The following is a 16,590-nucleotide window of genomic DNA, read 5'->3' on the forward strand; positions in this document are numbered from 1 at the left end:
TAGTAATTATAACTGCGTGGTGGTAGATTCCTGGATGGCGGCTACTGAATGACTTTCATAAGCATCAGAATCAAGGCCAGGCGTGTGTGAGTCGATACCATTTCTTACTCGAACCAAGGAGTGGGTTATGGATTCTACAGTTTGTAATTGGATCACACTCTTTAAAAAAAAAAAACATTTGTGTCAAGAGACATTTGTTATTATTATTGTTATTATTATTATTATTATTATGGTAGTTATTGAGCAGTGACATAGCTTCAGGAAGCAATGGAGCGCTTTACAGGAGTACATAACAGTACAGATGCATAACCGAGCACTTTATGTTTTTGTGTTGCTGTTTGCTCACAACATCAAATAGAGCAATACTCTAAACTCCACTTCTGTTTGGCTTGCAAAGTGTTGTCCTTATATTGCTCAATTGTGGGGTAAACCAATTGTCAGTAATTCTTTTTATTAGGTTTAATGCAGATGTGTTTTAGTGGAGAGATTTTGTCTAGAGCAATAATCAGTTAAATTGGCAACTGACAGAAAGCCTTATACAGATCAGGAGCAGGCCCAAAAACGAGCTTGACCAAATCAGCGCATCAGCCAGTGCAGTGGGATTTATTCTGACAGTCTAGTGACAGGAAGAGTCTGCACTGATTTTCGGAAGTATGCAGTCCAAGTGGAGAAGCATATATTCATCATATTATGCATCTATTTGTTCTAAAATGATCATTTTTTGGCCAAAACAAATAGCTTATTTGTTGACTGTATATATCATGTGGCAATAAGGTTTGCCCACTTTCCATTTTGTGTACATGAACATAACTACACCTGAATCACTATGAGGTCATAATCAGCATCTCCAACAGCATCCCCCTAGAGCCTCTACGGGTGCAGGGGGGCAGATTTGGCACGTGTATTTTGCTCTGTTAAATGTTAGGACCCCCCCCCACTGAATTTAGTTAATTCTAAAGAAATAGGCCACTCACTCTGCCAGTAGTTCTCTTTTCATATAAACTATTATAGGTTCAGTGGAGAGTGGACTGTTGCACAACAGTATTAAGGGCCTGATTCATGGAATGTTTTGCACGGTTCAAAGTGACTTTGCACTACTGAAAAGTGACTTTGCACTGCCGACACAAACCCTGTTTTATGGGACTGAGCAAAGTGTATTTTTGCAGTGCAAAGTCAGTACAAAGTCAATTTTGCTGTACAAAGTTACTCTATGATTTTGCAATGAAAGAAAATACACTTTGAACTGTTCCATGAATCAGGGTTTGTGTCAGTGCAAAGTCACTTTGAACCGTGCAAATAATTCCATGAATTGGGCCCTTAATGAAAGGAAAATCTGAATGGCCAGCTCACCAGTACTTCGTAGGATTTCCAGAAACCCCCACAAATCAGACATGCAAGTTTCATCTACTCTAAATGTTGCTGGATCCATGAGAACCCTTATTTTTTTTAAATGAAGGAGAACCTCTTTCTTTTTATCATCCGATTATTTTGGTCATTCAGCTGTCCTGTTCCACATCCCTGATGCCGCATGTTGCTCCATACTTTTGACCACTCCCCCATTCACAGATCCACTTTTTTTCTTGTTACACTTTTACCTCTAAAGGTGACACATTAAATTCCTAGCAAAAGGCCTGGCACTTAGATTTGCAAACGTGCGTGTTATCTCTAAACCTACAAATAGGTCCTTGCCGATCCTCGTAGTATTGACAAGAATTGTACAGCATGCAGTAGTCATTGGGAGTTGAAGTCAAGACGAAGAGACTGTGACGAGTTCCTATTGACAAATGATACGTTAAACTACACAAAACCCTTCTCCTGCAGTGTTTTTCTTCAAGAGATAGTATGCCATCTTGCGGAAGCCAATATTCAGTAAACTGAGGGCATTTCTAAGGTTTAAAGATAGGGATAGATCAAATATTTATTGAGCACAAACAATCACCAGCAACAAACTGGTTTCAAGGCTCTGTCTGCTTAGCAAAATACAAACAAACACATCAGACATGTATGAAAAATACAAAACAAAATAAACCTAATCAGAAACATCAGAGATAGCAAGCAGTGGAGCCGGAAATCAGTCTGAATAAACCTACTGCAGATCAGGTGATGTTAGTGTCAGACAGATATTGCTCCAGACTATGGTTAAACTTCTGCAAATTAGACAATTCTTTGATGGCGACATTTTTGCAGGGATATTATCACATGGAACCGAGCATTCCAAAGATGGCTTCCTTTAACAATAGCTTTTTCTGGTATCTAATCAGGGGCCTTTCGCACAAATGTAACTGACGAGTAGATATGGGATAACAGCCTTGACTTGAGTATATCCCACTCACATCGACACAAAAGATACAGTGAAGTTACAGCAGAAATAACAAAAACTCACCTGTCCACAGACAACCAGGTGCACCGGTTCTTTTGGGAGAGGCAAGATTTTTAAAAGGCTGTGAGTAGTCATGGCAAGGACAGAACTCTTGCAGAATCAGCACACACTGGCGTGGAGCTCTGAACAGCAATGTTGGTGCTCTACTGCAATCAGGCACCTGAGCGCACATGTAGCTGGCAACCCTGCTCACGCTTGCTCGCAAGTAGGATCAGTGGCTTTTGAAAATGGAGACAGGCATGAAAGTGAACGCGAACAAAAGACAGAGAATAATTAGAAGATAGATCGGAAGGGAAAGCTAGGCAGAGAATGGAGAATGTTCTCGTTTTTTTATTTGATTTTTTTTACCATTTGTCTAAAATGTTCTTTTTCACTACAACCCTTCACTACAATGTTTGGGAGGCCAGCGTGCGGTAATCTCACACGGCAGGTTCAAGATTTGACAGGGAAAAGGTCCGTCATACACACAAAATAGCACAGGGCATACTCCAATAAATCCAGCACCAGATAATGTATGGTCCAATCCTGAGTGTGGGTGTTTATGCTACTCTAATATTAGTCCAGTGACTACTTTCGATGGATTGCTCAGTAGCGGTGGGAAGGGACAGACCTTCGCACACCCCTGACACACATCCTGCGACAGTAACCACAGTGCTCTTGACTCGGGTACTGTCGCCGGGAGGTGGCTGCATTGCACTAGTAGTGTTGGAAATGCATCTTCAAGCTACTCGACTGGAAATGGTTATACGTTGACAGTATTTGTAGGTGGCGAAGAAGGCAGAGCAAAAGAAGCATCTGCGCGAGGAGGTTACAGCATACGGCTTTATCAGTTTGAGCCGTGTGCACTGACCAAATAAGGGATCCCTCCTCCAAAGGGGTTAGAAGTGGATAGACCGTGTTGCTCACATAGCTGCACACATACAGAGCGCACACACGCACTACTAACTACCCTACTTTCTCCAATTACCTGGACAACCAACCCTGAGGACGCGTTGAGATCTTGCCAATGGTGAAAGGTACTATACAAATGCCCAATAACATACCATAACATGGCGGGGGAGCCGGCAGTGGTGTAGGAACAACAGATGTCTGAGATCAGGCGATTTGACACATTTGTTTTAATGCAGAAACCTTTTTATTCCAGTTACGAAAGGTGTTTGCAGAGGTTGTTGTCTTTAGCTAGTAATAATCTCCAGGTGGTAGAGTCTAAGAGTACCACTTCTTCCGGATTTATAAAGGGGCTGGAAAAAGAAAAGAAACCAAGGTGTGGATTAAAAGACGAGAAAGGATTTGTAAGTGAGAATTAGTCATGGATCAGGTCTGTAAGTGTCAGGTGGTCAATGATAGCTGGTGAGATCAGGCCCTCTGACTCAGTGGACGTGGGTTATGTGAGAAGTCAATAAGGGTGGGGCTGTGGCACAAGTACGGCGTGGTGTGTAGCTGCATAGTAGCGACGGCGAAAGGGCAGTTAGAGCGGGTTCCAAGAATAAGGTGAGACTAGAGCAAGAGAAGTACCTGGTGTATCGAGCGAGCGAGAGGAAGCCATGTTTCTATTCAGCTCCTGGTGGCGCCATTTTCCTCTAAAAAATAAAATAAATTCACGCCACTGCATTTGAAAAAAAAGGTAGACATCCATGTTTACTAGTGCGTAAGAAAATGCGCTTGTCAGTATAATATTCGAGAAATGACTGTCTAAGTAATCTACTTGCATCTATTTAAAAGATGGATGCTACGCTGCTGTGAAGACACTGTAGTGGGGGAGCCAGGGATAAAAATAAAAAAACAAAGCGACTACTGTGCATAAGAAGTAGCACGCTGGACAATTTGGAATGCACTCCATGATACAGGAGATAGGCAGAGATGGAAGAGGGACAACAGCTCCATAAGGTATTTGCTTCTGAAACATATGTGGTCTGGTTCAAGATAAAAAATAAATAAAGGACTAGAGTTGGCCTCTATAGATTTTTCCAATGATGATGACACAGAAATAGTGATTGCAGATTATGTCAAAATATTCGGCTGTGGAAGATAAGCAAACAATGGGCCTCATTATGAGTCCGGTGGGAGCCGTGCCAGTAAAAAGGGTACGGATGCCGCCGGAGTCATTTTTTTTCCTCCGCCCGGCAATAGGGACTTACCGGGGCATTACAGCCAGTCCCGGTAATTGCCCATTGCCGGGCGCCGGAAAATATTGCTCCCCATTTCCATTTGAGTCCTATTGGACTCAATGGGAATGGGGCGGACGGATGCACCGGCACCACCATTTATGAATGGTGCCGGTGCATCCGTGCCGTTCCGCCCGCCAGGTCAGACCTCGTAGTTTGCCGGTCCAGTAACAACAGTGCCGGTGGCTTACCGGCACCGTTGTTACTGGATCAGCAAACTTGTAATGAGGCCCAATGGATCCTAATCATTTGAAAAAGCAGGAAGAGTCCCTGATAAGACTATGACTGATAATTAAATACAGCGAAGTGGAAATAGTAAATGCTTCAATTGCAGTATGACCTTATTGCAAATTGGCCCCATGTTTTTGTAGCACTGATGTGCTTTGTGAAATGTCACATCTTTTTTGATACATCAAAACATGTTATTTTCGTGTTGTCTACCTCTCTTTTGTCATCTACTGTTTTCCCTCCCACAACACCTACCCTGGAATGGCCATTTAGTATTCTTATCGCTATTTTCCACTATTACACAAGGTCAAACGATGCACCATCCAAAATAGCGACCCCAGGAGCTGCAGAGAAACATGGCTTCTTACTCCTGGAACTGGGTATTTGTCTTTCTACCTCTTCACCCTATCATAGTAACCCCCACTGACCTTGTGCCACCCCTTTCTCCCCCTCTAGTTGGTCTTCTCACAGAATTCCCAACCCCTTTGAATCATGGGTCTTGGAGACACCACGTATTCTTTATAATTTATCATTTCTTTTTTAATTCTATGAATTTATATACAGGAAGAACAGTGCTTTTTTATCACAAAAGAATGTACATTAGATAGGAAGTCAGATTTGACGGGAAGCAGTCAGCTTCTTGCATTGTGGTGAGTTTGAGGGACATTCTGACCAGGTTGTCAAAGGGAGTAAATGGAACAGTCACCGGGGACGATACATAAGTGGACATACATAGATTAAGGACAACAAACTTTGGACATTTTGGAGTGTAGGTAGGAGGTACGGCCAGCTGTGTGAGGGATGTGACCATGATGTGTGAAGTGCTTTAGTGGAGGCAGAGGAAGTGAGGAACAGAGGCAGGTTAGAGGGTTAGAGGCGAGGGAAACATGTTAGCTAGGAGGCAGATGAGAGGCAGGTTAAGAGGGTAACTCGGAGGAGAGGGCGTAGACTTTTAATTTGATTTTGAACAGATCCTTTGCTACCTTATACTTACAAACTGTATTCATTTTACTTCCTTCTCTTTTTACAGCAATGCTATCAATGCTGCAGTCCTGAAGAAGTATCATCTCTTCAGCACGAGACACGTGTAGACTATTACTATCTAAAAAAACATTGGAAAACCCCTTTCATAATTGGAATAAAATGTGCCTGCACTAAAACCTGTGCAGGTTCACCTGATTTCATCCAAATATTGCGCCACCACTGGTGGCTAGACTGTCTAGCCATCTCTACCCACGCCTTGATTGCCTGACCACCACCCCAAAGGCTCCTATTAAGACCGAGCTCTAAATCAGAGGTCATATCCTTATACCATTTTGCAGTACTGGGCCTACCCGGGCCTTCATCTTTCCATGGTCAATAAATTGAGCATCATTAAATTGAGTAATGATAACAGTAATTATTACAGCACTTAGATGTGGGAGGGTTCTGGCATGAAGGGTACCCAGTCAATTTACTGTAAACATTTCCGAGTGTTACTTCTCCCCAGAAACCATGATACCAAAAAACACTGAAAATATTAAATAAATATATATATAGGGTAGTGGAGCAAGGGGTTAAAATGGGTCGGGATTGTTTCGGGGTGGCGTTATAAGGATAAAAATTTGGAGGCTCGGGGGTGACCCCCCCACAGATAAAATAAAAAATCAGTGTTTTTCAGTATTTTGGTTGCGATGAAATTTACCACTCTGAATTTTCCGGCAGTAAAATGACATATAACCGCATGACGCCCTATATAAAAAGCTATTCTTTTATTATTAGTATCCACTCTGTGCTTTATTACCGAAGGAATGACTGATGTCACAGGAATTAATTTCAAGTGTGAAGCGATGAACTCCCCTGACTTGCCTGAAAAGCGTGGCTATAGAGTATGACCCCACAGCCCACCATCCTGTACAGCGGGTTTCCATTTGCTTCACAAATCCATGCACAGAAAAACAAGATCACATCACAGCGGGGTCACTGACATGAAAAGTAACACTTGATGTCGCAGAGTTTGCACGTGAAAACAGCAAAAAGAACAGACCAAGGTGAGAGCGCCAGAAAACAAACCAAATCACAGTGTAAAAAACAACACAATGGCAAATGAGTTAAATATGAAGCATAAATGATCTTGGTGATAGAAGATACGTTGGTACATGTCCATATATGCAGCCCAATTCATCTCATACCTCCTCAAAGTGCCCCAGTGTAGAGTTTATTGGTACAGACACCTGGGGAGGCTTACCCAACAACTCATGAAAATGGGCGAACGCATGAAGATGAGAACAAAACTGCACAAGGGCATCCCCATTGGGGTGAGCTGCCCCCCACCGGGGCTGTACTGGCTGCCCTTTGATTCAGAGACAAGAGCCAGACAGACTAATGTTTGCCTGATTACGCCGGCTTGTTGCACACCATCCCAGCTAGGGTGGGCACTATCCACCCAGATTTCAGAAGTCAAATACATCCAAGAGAGAACACAGATATTAGTCTGAGCTCTTCCGCGCCCCTCTTCCCCTCCCCCAGCCAATTCGAGAGCCCCCCCCCCCCTCAGCACAGAGTTGAGCTGCACAAAACTGTATTTCTTTTGGGTAAATGCTTTTTGAATGTCACCCGGGGCATAATGTTGAGAGGCAATGATCATATAGTAGGGTTAAAAAAAATACCTAACCCAAGGGGGCCTTGTCTCTGACTCAGTGAAGGTGAACGCAGGTGTTCAAGGCTCTGAATAAGTGGTGTACCTGCTTCTTTTAATCCCTACAAACAGGCCAATATTCCTAAACCGGGAAAATAGGCTTTTTTACAAGTATCCACATGTCCGACCCGTTATGCCACTTGCACTGCTCACGTGATGTCTTCATGCCAGTGGCATGAGCAGCACCTACCACAGAGCGGACCCCCGCTACAGTATAGCTGTCTATTCTGAAGACTACATATATTATACAAATGCTTCGTTGCAATTACAGGTATATCTAGGAACTTTTGCATTACATTTTTTTTTAAATAAAATATATTTTCCTTGCTTCTACTCCCAGCTTCCCCAAATAGGGAGTAAAATACCCTGACATCAAATTCATATCTGGACGTGTTTTACCTGAAGGCTGCTGGGTCCAAACATGACTACTCTACACACGATAGGAGAAGTAAAGCTCCCAGAAAATAATAGTCAACATTCAAATGTGCAAGTTGGTCCCAGCGTCACCCATCAGCCAGTGCGATGCTGCATGTCATATGTGTTTGCACATGTTCACGCATACACACTGTGGAAAGCCGTGGCACGTAGATGGGGTGTTCGCCAAGCGGTGCCATTGCACGGCGAGGTCTTCAAGCTGCTGCGCCCAGAATGCGAGGAGAAGAATACTGCAAGAGCAATAAGGATTTTTAGGGGCATTATGGTAGTGTAAATGAAGCACATCTGCCCCCAAAAGTCCCTCATTTTCCCTGCGGTTTACGGTCAGGCAGAACAAGGGAATCGCCGGAGCACCTAAAGTGGAGTGACAAGGACACGCATTAGTGCAAAAGAAACTACAAACATCATTTCAGTTCTTTTTTTGATCACTTCTTGTCAAGTAATTCATGCTTGTAGCCAATTGTAGCCAATTGACTTGGCGGAACATGTTTCAAGTTTCAGAATGTTGGGTGGTTCCTGGAACCCAGCTCGTCAATGCTTCTTGGAATTCTCAGCCCTCTGGCCCCTGCGCCGCTAGAACCACATGGTTTGCCTCCTCACGAGTACTGCAGTGTGCCGTAAACAAAATGTGCTTTATGAATTACCGCAGGTTTTACCGCCTACACTTATTGAGATATGGGCCTAATTCACAGAACATTTAGCACGGAGCAAAGTGACTTTTTTTTTTGCACCGGGCCTAATTCTCATAGCGGAGCAAAGTGACTTTTCACTGCAAAAGTACTCTTTGCACCACGCTAAATGGGCCTAATTCACAAAAAAGCACTGCCGTGCAAAGTCACTTTGAACCGTGCAAAATATACCATGAATCCGGCCCAATGTGTCTTTTTGCCGTGCAGAGTGATTTCGAACTGAAAAAAACACGTTGTACTGATCCATGAATCAAGGTGGAGCAGCGCAAAGTGAGTTTTTGCAGTGCAGTCTGATTTTGAATGGCATAAAGGCACTTTGCACTGTTCCATGAATCAGTGCGTTTGTTGGTAGTACAAAGTGACTTTTCACCGGTGATGAATTTCTCCAAAGAAAAGTCACTTTGCACTGTGCAAATAATTCCATGAATCAGGTCAGCACGGACTTCGGGCCTAATCCACATAAGTGTTTTATAATGGTGCACTCCCATTGGTAAACGCTCTGTGAGTCAGGCCTTAGTGCTTTTTTGTGCCTTAGGCCCACTTATCACAGTGCACAATGTCACTTTGCTCCGCTTTGCTTCACGCTAAACGTTCTGTGAATTAGGCCCATGAGGTGTAACGTGGCTATCTAGTTACTGAATTTTACACAGCACACCACAAGACTCATGAATAGGCCCACTGTGACATGATCGACTGGAAATCACGCTCGGGAAACCCCAACACATTTGGCGTAGGTGCATGCACAGAAACTAGCAAATATCAACATAAGAAGCAGGTCCAGCAATCAGTTCGCGAGTTAGTAGCACAATGTCAAGTTACACGAATGGGATTCGTGATTTCCCCCTGGGGGGCAGCACACTGTTCCAGCTCTCTGCCTCGGAGCACCTCTCCCATTTTATGGAGAGGCCCAGGACTCAGTGAAAAGCCTGATACAAACGCGTGTTGTAATGGCGCAATCCTTATCCTATTGAGTAAATACGGCATTCAACGTGGCAGGCGTCTGCTAGGCCTTGCAAGCATCAAATGGACAATACCGTGTCAAAACGCAAGGAACTCCACACTAAACAATTGGATTACATATTTTTCTTTTTTTTAAAACAAATATATCAGACACGTTTTGGGGCCTCGTCTTAAATGTGCAATGTCATTTAAAATGGATTCAACCCGGTTCACTTCTTAACCAGCATCTGGTTTCGCACTTAAACTGAGCCTACTATGTACTGAGCGACCAAGTCCCTAGGCTGCAAAATGGCTCTGGGAGATTAACATGTTTCAGAAGCAGAATCCACCCACCCCCCGCCCCCGCCCCCAAAAAGGAATTTTGCAATTACTGTCTCAGCCTATTTAGGGCCGGTTGTAAATCAGCCTCCGCGCAAGTCCGTGGAGGCCCAGCCAGCATTTCTCAGTGCCCAGTGCATCTTGGGAGATGCTTCGCACCAGAAGTGCCTGTCAAAGCTGTCACGCTCCACCACCACGGAACCACCACCAATAAAAAGCGTTTGGGAACAGTGGCGTCTCCAGGAATCACATTTAGGAGGGGCACAGAGGGGGCCAAAGACAAAAGTAGGGGGGCACAGACAAAAGTAGGGGGAGAACATGATTACTGCTCGTCTTAGGTAGGGGGGCACAAAGGGGGGTACAGGGTTTCACAGGGGGTGCCCGCCCCCACCCCCCCCAGAACCGCCCTAGCGACGCCACTGCTGCAGTATGATACCATGATACCAGGGGCAACTGAAGTTGCTCCCCGCAAAACGCTCTTTATTGCTTTTCCTGGTATCTAATCAGGGGCCTTTCGCACAAATGTAACTGACGAGTAGATATGGGATAACAGCCTTGACTTGAGTATATCCCACTCACATCGACACAAAAGATACAGTGAAGCAGAATCCGCCCCTCGCTCGGCCACTTCATGAGTAAATAGCAATGCTCTGTTCTATGACAGGCCTGCTTGCTTCAGCTTCTAAATAATGGCGTTTATTGTGGGACCAGCTGCGGGCCGGCCTCCCAGGTGCTGGGGGGGGGTGGCTCAGCACACTGGTGGGTTGCCGGGTTCAACCGGACTTTACGCGCGTTGCAGGGCTGGAACCTGATAGGCAATGGGGACACAGCCTGGGGGAACCATGGATGCCTGGGGGAACCATGGATGCCTGGGGGATGCCTAGGGTGGATCCAGGGCACCAGGCTGATCTGGGGGCCCAGACTAGCAGGGAACGGTGGAACCGTCATCACACGGTGTGGGCCTGCAGGCTCTGATGTGCGAGAGGGACACAGGACTCCCGTTGTTGGTGTCTGCAGCCGTTCTGAGGCACGCGCATGCAGCGATTCCTTTTTGTTGGGACACAGCCATGGCCCATCTAAAAAGGGCAATACACTTGGGAGGGATACTCATAACAGGATTATTTAGAAACACCTTTTGGTTGTGTAGGTCACGGGTGTACAAAACCCGGCTTGTCAGTAGGTCCAAGACCATTGCATTCGAAAATAGGGGTGCGTGGGGTGTTAAAATAGCATTTTAAACAGACTACACAGGCGTTATTTGATGTGTGGAGAATTACATTATTTTTATTATATTTCTTGTTCTTGTTTACTGCCCAAGCTTCCTGAAAAATGGCCTCATCCAAATGCCACTTTACAAAGGGTATTTCGGGTTTAGTTTGGGGTAGGAGCCAGGGAACTCCAGATTTCCTGAGGGGCATCTCCCCTGTGGGTCTCTTTTTGTCTGGGTACCCTGGCTTTCTGCTCCCCTTACCTTCTCTCCCAGTCACCAAACCGCTTTCCGTCCATCTCTCCTCATCCCCCGCGTAGCTTGGAAGCAAATTATTAAATATAAATCCTGCAGTGTGTTTGTCCTCATTATTAGCAAATATTTTATATCTTTTGTGGGGGTATGTTTTAACAAAGTTTTCATGCGTATACTGGGACACAAGTACATTTTTCAATCCGTTCTTGCACATAGAACCTCCAGACTTTGCTTAGTGGGGATTGGCATGCTGGCATGGTGTCATGCGAGACCATTTTCCCCAATAGTCCAGGGCTCCATTTTGTTCGCCGTGCACCTCTGTTCCAGAGCCCCATTTGTGTAAAACACAAAAATGTGTTTCGTGCTAAATGTCATGGGAAAAGGAAGCCTCTTCGGCCCACCTAACTTCAGGTGTGTGCAGGAGATTGGTAATACAGGTAGGCATACCATACAACTGCTACACAAATAGGGGGATCTTTTCAACCTGGATTCTCTAATAAACAGTACTTTGGTGGGGCACACAAGTGAGTGGGGTTCTGGAAAGGGGGTCTGGTCAAATAGTTCTGGGCATGACCTAAAGGAAGGCCAGGTGGCTCCGGTAAAGGCCCTCTACCCCAAAACATACAACACATCATGAGGCCCTGCAGACACGCATTATTGGGTCACTCGGCACTGGCTCGGGTGGTCTAGCCTGCATTCTGTAAATAACACTCCATCTAGGTCAGGTTCTAAATGAACTGCAGTCTGTAAATAAACACATCCCTCTCTCACGTGGGATATAAGCAATTCAATCACTCCATCTAGGTCAGGTTCTAAAGGAACTGCTGTCTGTAAATAAACACACCCCTCTCTCACGTGGGATATAAGCAATTCAATCACTCCATCAGGTTCTAAATGAACTGCTGTCTGTAAATAAACACACCCCTCTCTCACGTGGGATATAAGCAATTCAATCACTCCATCTAGGTCAGGTTCTAAATGAACTGCTGTCTGTAAATAAACACACCCCTCTCTCACGTGGGATATAAGCAATTCAATCACTCCATCAGGTTCTAAATGAACTGCTGTCTGTAAATAAACACACCCCTCTCTCACGTGGGATATAAGCAATTAAATCACTCCATCTAGGTCAGGTTCTAAATGAACTGCTGTCTGTAAATAAACACACCCCTCTCTCACGTGGGATATAAGCAATTCAATCACTCCATCATGTTCTAAATGAACTGCTGTCTGTAAATAAACACACCCCTCTCTCACGTGGGATATAAGCAATTAAATCACTCCATCTAGGTCAGGTTCTAAATGAACTGCTGTCTGTAAATAAACACACCCCTCTCTCACGTGGGATATAAGCAGTTCAATCACTCCATCTAGGTCAGGTTCTAAATGAACTGCTGTCTGTAAATAAACACACCCCTCTCTCACGTGGGATATAAGCAATTCAATCACTCCATCTAGGTCAGGTTCTAAATGAACTGCTGTCTGTAAATAAACACACCCCTCTCTCACGTGGGATATAAGCAATTCAATCACTCCATCTAGGTCAGGTTCTAAATGAACTGCTGTCTGTAAATAAACACACCCCTCTCTCACGTGGGATATAAGCAATTCAATCACTCCATCTAGGTCAGGTTCTAAATGAACTGCTGTCTGTAAATAAACACACCCCTCTCTCACGTGGGATATAAGCAATTCAATCACTCCATCTAGGTCAGGTTCTAAATGAACTGCTGTCTGTAAATAAACACATCCCTCTCTCACGTGGGATATAAGCAATTCAATCACTCCATCTAGGTCAGGTTCTAAATGAACTGCTGTCTGTAAATAAACACACCCCTCTCTCACGTGGGATATAAGCAATTCAATCACTCCATCTAGGTCAGGTTCTAAATGAACTGCTGTCTGTAAATAAACACATCCCTCTCTCACGTGGGATATAAGCAATTCAATCAGCGACTAAATCACCTTAATTCTGTAATTGAATGACATCGAGATGGGGCCTGATTCACAAAGGCATTTTATAATGGCGCAATCCCATAGGAAAACACGCTGTGAATCAGGGCCTGCGTGCTTAATAGTCTTTCTGAAGTGCTCATTTAGGGGTTCTGCTCACCTGTTTTTGGCCTGTCCCTTGATAATCCATAGCTATTAAACCCCTGCAAGGATGGGCTATCAGTGTGCACATATTCACTGGGGGAACAGCAGTCGCCTCAAACTAAAGGCTTTGTCACTTCAAACAGGCGTTTGCTGGCCAAATTAATACCCCCAGTGCAGGTGGGTGGAACTGATTGGATCTATGGACTTGAAGACCCATCTTAAAATAAGGACAGCTTTAACCTATAACCTGTCTCTTAAGTTTATGTTGTGAATATATTAAATGTAATTCCCCAGAGGTACGCTTACCTGTTGATGTTTGCTGGCCAAGGACAGACCTCAAGGTGTTAGCACATTACTCTCATGCTCTACGCTGATTTCAGCTCTTTGGGGGCAAGGAATATGCTTGAGGAATAATGAAGTTCAAGGTGGGGCTCGATCAACCCAGAGAAATCACCCATGGGAGTTTGCATTATGAAGCATCTACATTATGATCTATGCCCCGGGAGCAGGAGGGACACGGGGTGCCCCCATGCATCTACAGCTGGCCCTGAAATCAACCATGAGAGGATCCGTGAGAACCCCCAGCACCAACGTAAGCTGCTTGGTTCTGTGCATCTAATAGAAGCAAAGAGCATTTTGGCAATAGAAGAACAAACAAATTTTCTAGCAGGCAAGCAGCTTCCCTGCACATATTGATTTTACAGTGCGGTAGATACGCAGGGTGCTTACTCATGGGCGTCTGAGGAAGAACTGGCTCAAGAACACTTTTTTTTCGAGACTGCCAGGGCTCTGTCCAGGACCACCCTGGCCCACTTAAAGCCCTCCTTATAAACATGTTGGGAACCAGTAATATTTACTTTTTCACTTGCCAGGTCTTTGGCAAGATCCCATGTGGGAGCCACATAGAGAGTGGCAGCTGTGTCTCCTCCTGGGACATGTGGGCAATTTCTCAAGACACAATGATGAGTAGTTGAGTGACCTGGGCACGTGTTTTTCTTTTCGACAAGGGAAAGTTCTGGACCTAGCATTGAAGTCCACGGTACAGAGTGGAGGTAGGCAAGCAGATGGCAGCCAAGGCCATGGGAGTGATGGTGCAGCAATATATGGAGGAGGAGTGTGGTGTGGGGGGAGTTGGCGGCCGCAGAGGGCTGGTCTGAGCAGATGACAAAGCAGGGCCCACCGTGGTGGGGAACTTAAAGGAAAAGGGAGAGTGTGTATGTGTTGGAACAGAAGGTAGAGGTGTGTGGTGAGAAAAGGGGGAGAGGCAGAAAGGCAGCGTGAAGGGCTGTGAAAGGCAGACACAGCTGGAGGCCAGGCAAGATGCTGAATCAGATGAGCTAAAGGGAGCAGAAGGGATGGTTTGTGAAAAGGTTGTGATCAAGCTCGGGACAAGCGAGCAGCAGAAGGGGAGAGTGGGAGCGCAGGGCAGAAACCGAGAAACCGAGAAGAACGGGGAAGGAGGACTGAAGGAAAAGAAGGGGTCCGAATGAGTGAGGGCACTGGGCAAGAGGGGTGTATGGAAGGAGATCATTTGGTCAGTTACAGAGAGGTGCTGAGTGAGGACAAATTCAATGAGCATCGGTTGTGGTGTTAGGAGAATTCAGGTCTCAGGGCAGACAAGGAGGAGGGAAGGGGAAAAGGGCAGTGGAGTAAGTGGTGGCTGGGAGGATGTGAGTGCAGTAGCAATAAGCCCTGGACAAGCGGACCAAAGTCATGGGGATCAGGTGAGTCTGCGGAGCACGAGGGGTGCATCTGGCAAGGATCGAGGGCAAGGACACCTGTTTGCAGGCTACACCCATGGCACAGATGAACAGGTGTGGTGCCGAGGAGGAGGAGTGAGAGTGGAGGTAAGGGCGGATCCCGAAAGGCAGAATACACAAGCACGGGCCTCAGAGTGATTGCCCTGATTTTAGTGCCAGAATAGGCCCCTCGTGCAGTGCAGCAGGGAAGGGTGTAAGGAGCCATGAATGGTGTTGCTGCCCAACACGCGGAGAAGGGTCCAGGGAAGACCTCGAGCTGTAAAGATTAAATTCCAGGTCTGAGCTTAGCGAGGACCAAAAAGGACAAAGAAATTAGGGTGCGGAGTCCCAGAGCAGTGTGTGGAAATGAAAAACAGTGATGTAGGGTGGCTATGGTCCGAGGGTCAGAGTGGTCAAAGCAAGAGGATAACAGGAAGAGGAGGATGAAAACGAGATAGATCAGGAGGCAGTTGGGGCATGGGAAGGGAAGGAAGGTCAGTAACGATCAGGGGTAAAATGGGCAGAGCTGCGGCTTTGGTAAAAAAGGGGAGTTGAGGACAACAAATAGTCAAAGATCTGTTAGTGCATGGGGCGAGGGGCTAGCAGAAAGCTGAAAGATGTTGAATAAAGTGTCATGGGCTTTAATGTCCCACAGAGCAGGGTTCCATGGAGCGAGAGAACAAGTTTCCTGGTCGCATGCAGCAAATGACAGAGAAGACAGATGTTTTGGAGGGAAATCATGGCGGATGCCTATTGATGAGGAGAGCCGTAGGTGCCTCTCCGTTTGGAGGAAAACGGGTAAATAAGGAGAGTGGCTCATATGGACATGGGAAGGGAAATTCTGAAAAAGCAGGGCTTTTAGTGAGCCAGTGTTAGCCGGGACAGAGCCCTGGCAGACAGTGGCGCCCCAGACATTTTTCATAGGGGTGGCCTGATGCAGTCACTGGAAATCTTCAGGTGGGAACACCAAAAATCAAACACAGAGGCAGTCAGGCCGATGGGGGGGGGGGAGCAGCGTTTTTTATAAGGGTGGCCGTGGCCCCCTTTCACCACCCCTTTGTGGCGCCTCTGCCAGCAGGCTCTGACAATTGTTTCTGAGACGAGGCTCTACTGGGGCTCCCTAAAGTCCCCTGCTAACCCCAGCCCACCAGGCTGCTAGAAGGCAAGGCTATTTTCAAAAGCCTGAAGCTCTTGTGTGTATTCAAGAGCTTCAGGTTTTAGAAAAAAAAGCCTCGCATTTTCATTGCCTCGCCTACCCTTTACCAGGCGCCCCATTCATTAGAGATGCAGGCATGATCCCAGCATCTCTAATGAAAGGGGTGCCTGGCAAGGGTCTGTGACACAATGAAAAGGCGAGGCTTTTTTTTTTAAAGCCTGAAGCATTCGCGTGTAAGTGAAACCTTCAGGCTTTACAAAAAAAAGACTTTACTTTTTATCCCA

The 16,590-nt window shown here is 45.7% G+C and overlaps 1 long non-coding RNA gene across 1 annotated transcript in view; it reads right to left on the bottom strand.

The window, feature by feature from the left end:
* Positions 1-7,306: 7,306 nt before the first annotated feature.
* The window catches only part of LOC138569655 (uncharacterized), a 33,513-nt gene continuing 24,229 nt past the window's right edge, over positions 7,307-16,590 (bottom strand). The window contains exon 3 of the long non-coding RNA XR_011303293.1: positions 7,307-8,239. This is a non-coding gene — a long non-coding RNA (uncharacterized lncRNA). The remainder of the gene's footprint in view (positions 8,240-16,590) is intronic.

This window comes from Ambystoma mexicanum, chromosome 2q (genome assembly GCF_040938575.1).
Source record: "Ambystoma mexicanum isolate Mex_15411 chromosome 2q, UKY_AmexF1_1, whole genome shotgun sequence".
NCBI classification, from domain to species: Eukaryota; Metazoa; Chordata; class Amphibia; order Caudata; family Ambystomatidae; genus Ambystoma; species Ambystoma mexicanum.